Genomic DNA, 5,079 nt, shown 5'->3' on the forward strand with positions numbered 1-5,079 from the left:
ACACCAAACAAACAAGAGTGTTCCACTGTAGTCCCCCTAATGCAGAAAACAACAGAAACTATTAACAGGTGGGAAGTGCAGAAACAAATAATGAGCCTCATCAGCATTTTACTTAGTTTTAGTTCTCATGTGGGTGTCTTGAGAGTCGGAAATAAATATATTTGCCCTGCAGACCAGACATAGAAAAATAGCTGCAGTTGTGAAATTAATGGTAATTTGTCTAAATATAGGTTTAGAATCTGTGTTTGTCCTATCTATTCTCTGGTCTGTCTGACTAATTTACAGATTTGTGATTTCAGCAGCAGGTTGCAGCTGTGTAGTTGGTGAACCTCTCAAAATAACCACAAACTCCTTCATCTATCTCTTATGAATATATGTGCTAGTAACAAAATTATCTACACAAATTAGCCATATCTTTTTACACAGTCTGTCTCTTTCACACGCATGTTAAAGGAGAAATACAGTGGCTTCAAAAAGTATTCACACACCTTTACTTTTTTCACATTTTGTTGTGTTCCAAAGTGGGATTAAAAATGGATTTGTAATTTTTTTGTCAATGATTACACAAAATGATTACTTTTTTGGAGTATTTAATGGAAAATAAAAAAACAATATATTTTGACTAGACAAGTATTCAACCCCCTGAGTCAGTGCAAGTTCGAATCAACTTTGGCAGTCTTTCTGGGTAAGTCACTAAGAGCTTTTGCAAACCAGGATTGTACAATATTTGCCCATTAATCTTTTAAAAAACTCAATATTAGAAAAGGTGCTCCTAATGTTGTGTTGGATTTGCCCCAAACATAATGCTTTGTATTCAGGACAAAAAGTAAATTTTCTTTGCCACATTTTTAGCAGTATTACTTTTGTGCCTTATTGCAAACAGAATGTATGTTTTGGAATATTTGTATTATGTACCAGCTTCCTTCTTTTCACTTTGTCATTTAGGTTAGTATTGTGGAGTAACTACGATGTTTTCTCTTATTACAGCCATTCAACTCTGTAACTGTTTTAAAGTCACCATTGGCCTCATGGTGAAATCCCTGAGTGGTTTCTTTCCTCTCCGGCAACTGAGTTAGGAAGGATGCCTTTACCTTTGTAGTGACTGGGTGTATTGATACACCATCCAAAGTGTAATTAATAACTTCACCATGCTCAAAGGAATATTTGACATCTTATTTTTTTTACCCATCTACCAATAGGTGCCTTTCTTTGGGAGGCATTGGAAACCCCCCCTGGTCTTTTTCATTTAATTTGTGCTTGAAATTCACTGCTCGACTGAGATACCTTACAGATAAATTGTATGTGTGGGGTACAGAGATGGGGCTGTGATTAAAAAATTATGTTAAACACGATTATTCCAAACAGGTAGTCCATGCAACTTATCCAAATTGTTAAGCACATTTTTACTCCAGCAGTTATTTAGGCTTGCCATAACAAAGGGGTTGAATACTTACTGACTCATGACATTTCACCTTTGCATTTTTAGTCATTTGTAAACATTTCTAAAAACACAATTCCACTTTGACATTATGGAGTGTTGCATTCAGTGACACAAAATCGAAATGTAATGCATTTGAAATTCAGCCTGTAACAACAAAATGTGAAAAAAAAACAACTGTAGTTGTTTTACCAACTCACCTGACTACTGTGCAAGCTGCTGTCAACTCCCCATCACAACACATAACCACGCATAATCACACATATACCTGACGAGCTGGAAGTACCTTTGGCAGTGATGACAGCAGCTTTGCAGGACAGTCACATACTTATTTCATTATTTCAACTCCATTGCAGAAGAAAACACCCAGAATAAAGATCGATATAAGGTAGGTTTGTGTGTCAACTATTTTTGTAACAGGATAAAGCCATTTTTTTGTGTGTAGCAATATTAACTGCTGTACCGTTACAGTGCTATAAGTACTCTATGAGAGCAACGATTCTTAAGTTTTCATTCCAAACAATCTTCTGTCTGTTGATGTGGGTCAGGTACATTTCAAATTTAAACACAACTATATAGTGACATCATCATCTGAACCTATAACAGTGAGCATCCCAGTTTGGCAGATACTATTCTTCCTTGATTGACAATGGTTTAGTCACTGAGAAGTTTCCAGGTAGACCTCAGTACAGGACATTCATTGACTGGTTTATTTTCCATTCGTAAACAACCATTAACATAAACTCAGCAAATAAATAATCGTCCTCACTGTCAACTGCATTTTATTTTCAGCATGTAAATATTTGTATTCACATAAGATTCAACTGAGACATAAACTGAACAAGTTCCACAGATGTGACAAACAGAAATGGAATAATGTGTCTGAACAAATGGGTCAAAATCAAACGCACAACGCACGGCGTTGAGATTGCCTGCAATAACAACAAGCTCAGTCCGATGATGCTGTGACCCTCCACCTCCAAATCGATCCCGCTCCAGAGTTACAGGACCCCGTGTAACGCTCATTCCTTCGACGATAAATGCGAATCCGACCATCACCCCTGGTGAGATAAAACCGCGACTCGTCAGTGAAGAGCACTTTTTGTCAGTCCTGTCTGGTACAGCGACGGTGGGTTTGTGCCCATAGGCGATGTTGTTGCCGGTGATGTCTGGTGAGGACCTGCCATACAACAGGCCTACAAGCCCTCAGTCCAGCCTCTCTCAGCCTATTGCGGACAGTCTGAGCACTGATGGAAGGATTGTGCGTTCCTGGTGTAACTCGGGCAGTTGTTGTTGCTATCCTGTACCCATCCCGCAGGTGGGATGTACCGATCCCGTGCAGGTGTTGTTACACGTGGTCTGCCACTGCGAGGAAGATCAGCTGTCCGTTCTGTCTCCCTGTAGCGCTGTCTTAGGCGTCTCACAGTATGGACATTGCATTTTACTGCCCTGGCCACATCTGCAGTCCTCATGCCTCCTTGCAGCATGCCTAAGGCACGTTCACGCAGATGAGCGGGGACCCTGGACATCTTTCTTTTGGTGTTTTTCAGAGTCAGTAGAAAGGCCTCTTTCGTGTCCTAAATTGTTATAACTGTGACCTTAATTGCCTACCGTCTGTAAGCTGTTAGAGTCTCAACGACCGTTCCACAGGCGTATGTTCATTAATTGTTTATGGTTCATTGAACAAGCATGTTAAACCCTTTACAATGAAGATCTGTGAAGTTATTTGGATTCTGGAGGGTCCTGAAAAAGGAACGTTTCTTCTTTTGCTGAGTTTAGTCTTGGTTACATATGAACCTCACCGTTCACTGTTGGTGAACAGGTTTGACGAGCTAGCGCCAATCATGTAAAGTATAAAATCTAGTAGCACAATGCATGTGTCATGTTATGTTGGATGGTGACATTGGTGCGACTGGAAACAGTAAATTAAACCTGGGCTTTGGACAGCCGTTTAGCTTTGGCCCAAACTGAGGCCGCAGGAATGGGACACAAGAATCGGCCTGTCGACAGCCTGCAGTTGTCAGTAGTAGATTCGAGTAGACAACCTGGGATATTGTTTGCCTGACTGGCAGGGAAGCTTGAAAGTATGTCCCCATGTTTTTGAGGTTATATAACTTATTTGTTGGATTCACGGATCACTTTCCAAATAAATACAATTTTAAAGCTCTTAGGGTTGAAAGAGTCATTTACTGCATCACAAAGAGGCCATTGTTGTTTTTATTGAGGGAGATGGAGCCTTGGAGTTCACATGCATTGACAGCATGTATGGTATGACATCCACATTCACTCATGTCTGAGACAATCTAAGCCACACGCAACAAAACTGACTATAGTCTACAGAGCACACAGAGATACATCTGTTATTTTCCATTGGCTCAGATGTGAAGCTCTGTGGCATCACAGTGTCGTGATCATCTCTCAGGTCACCAAGAGGAAAATCACTTGTATGCCACACAGGTAGATTAATGGTTGGACAAGGGAGGCTTCTTTTGGGACTAACTACAAAATAAGTCATGAAGAGCCTGACATTGTATGTTAAATTGGGTTGGAAAGCATGGGAAGTATGGAGTCCTCCGCCTCAAAGCAGAGAATGATATCATGGCAATGTTGGAAATTCAATGTCAGCCTGTCTGTCTGAAAATGTACCTGTGGTCAGAGACCTGTGTTCAAAGGATAATGGAAGTACTGGAATCTGAGACTGTTCTTCAGTGACTATTCAATTCTTAAAACATGGTGGGATAAAAGCCATGAGCTCACACATCAGTCTAAATTGCATGGATGACGTTTGTCTGTCTGTCAGTATTATGGTAGAATAATGATTTCGACCTCTCTTGCATCTGTGTGCTCCCATTAGGCCTATGTGGGGTAGAATTGTCTATTGTTGTGCTTTCAGGAGGAATTATGAGAGCACACAAGGTGCACTGTTGGAATTATGTGGAGAAATCACACACACACACACACACGCACGCACGCACGCACGCACACACACACACACACACACACCATAGGAGAGAGAGAGTATTTTGAAAATGTCATGGAACGCTGTAGGACCAGAAATATCAATGGACCAGAATAGAGAGCATTCTGAAAAACCAGACACAGCCTTCTGGATTGATGAGGGTAATTACTTGGATCAGAGCAGATGAGAGGAAGAGAAGCGAGGTAGTCACTTTAGACTATTGAGATAAACCCTTGGCGTGAATCAGCACTAATTGTAAACAGGTGTTAGGCCAATCCCAGTGGAGGTGGCCCACAATTCACCTGTGCATATCAGTGATAGTTTGTCCACTGTCAGACACACCCCTTGTCTCTAATCTACAACAAGTCTGAAATCAGTTTAAAAATACTTCTCTGGGATCGGTTAAGGTGTGTTCAGCTAACTCAAAAATATTCACCAAGACAGGGACAAGTTTAGTTATAGAATGCTTAGTCAAAATGCTTGATAAAAATAGGAATTACTATTTGTGATGCAACCCTTACTGTAATAAACAACTTAGTCCAAAATGTGTCTATCAGTACTTGTATTTTGTGACCATCATTTGTTTGCCTTGTAAGGGACAATTGTCCTTGGCCCATTCTAAAACTATCCAGTTGTGATTTTCAAAGCGGTTCCTGTTGGTGAGATTCTTCCTAACCTCTGC

The sequence above is a fragment of the Oncorhynchus masou genome, chromosome 14, assembly GCF_036934945.1.
Source record: "Oncorhynchus masou masou isolate Uvic2021 chromosome 14, UVic_Omas_1.1, whole genome shotgun sequence".
Classification (NCBI taxonomy): domain Eukaryota; kingdom Metazoa; phylum Chordata; class Actinopteri; order Salmoniformes; family Salmonidae; genus Oncorhynchus; species Oncorhynchus masou.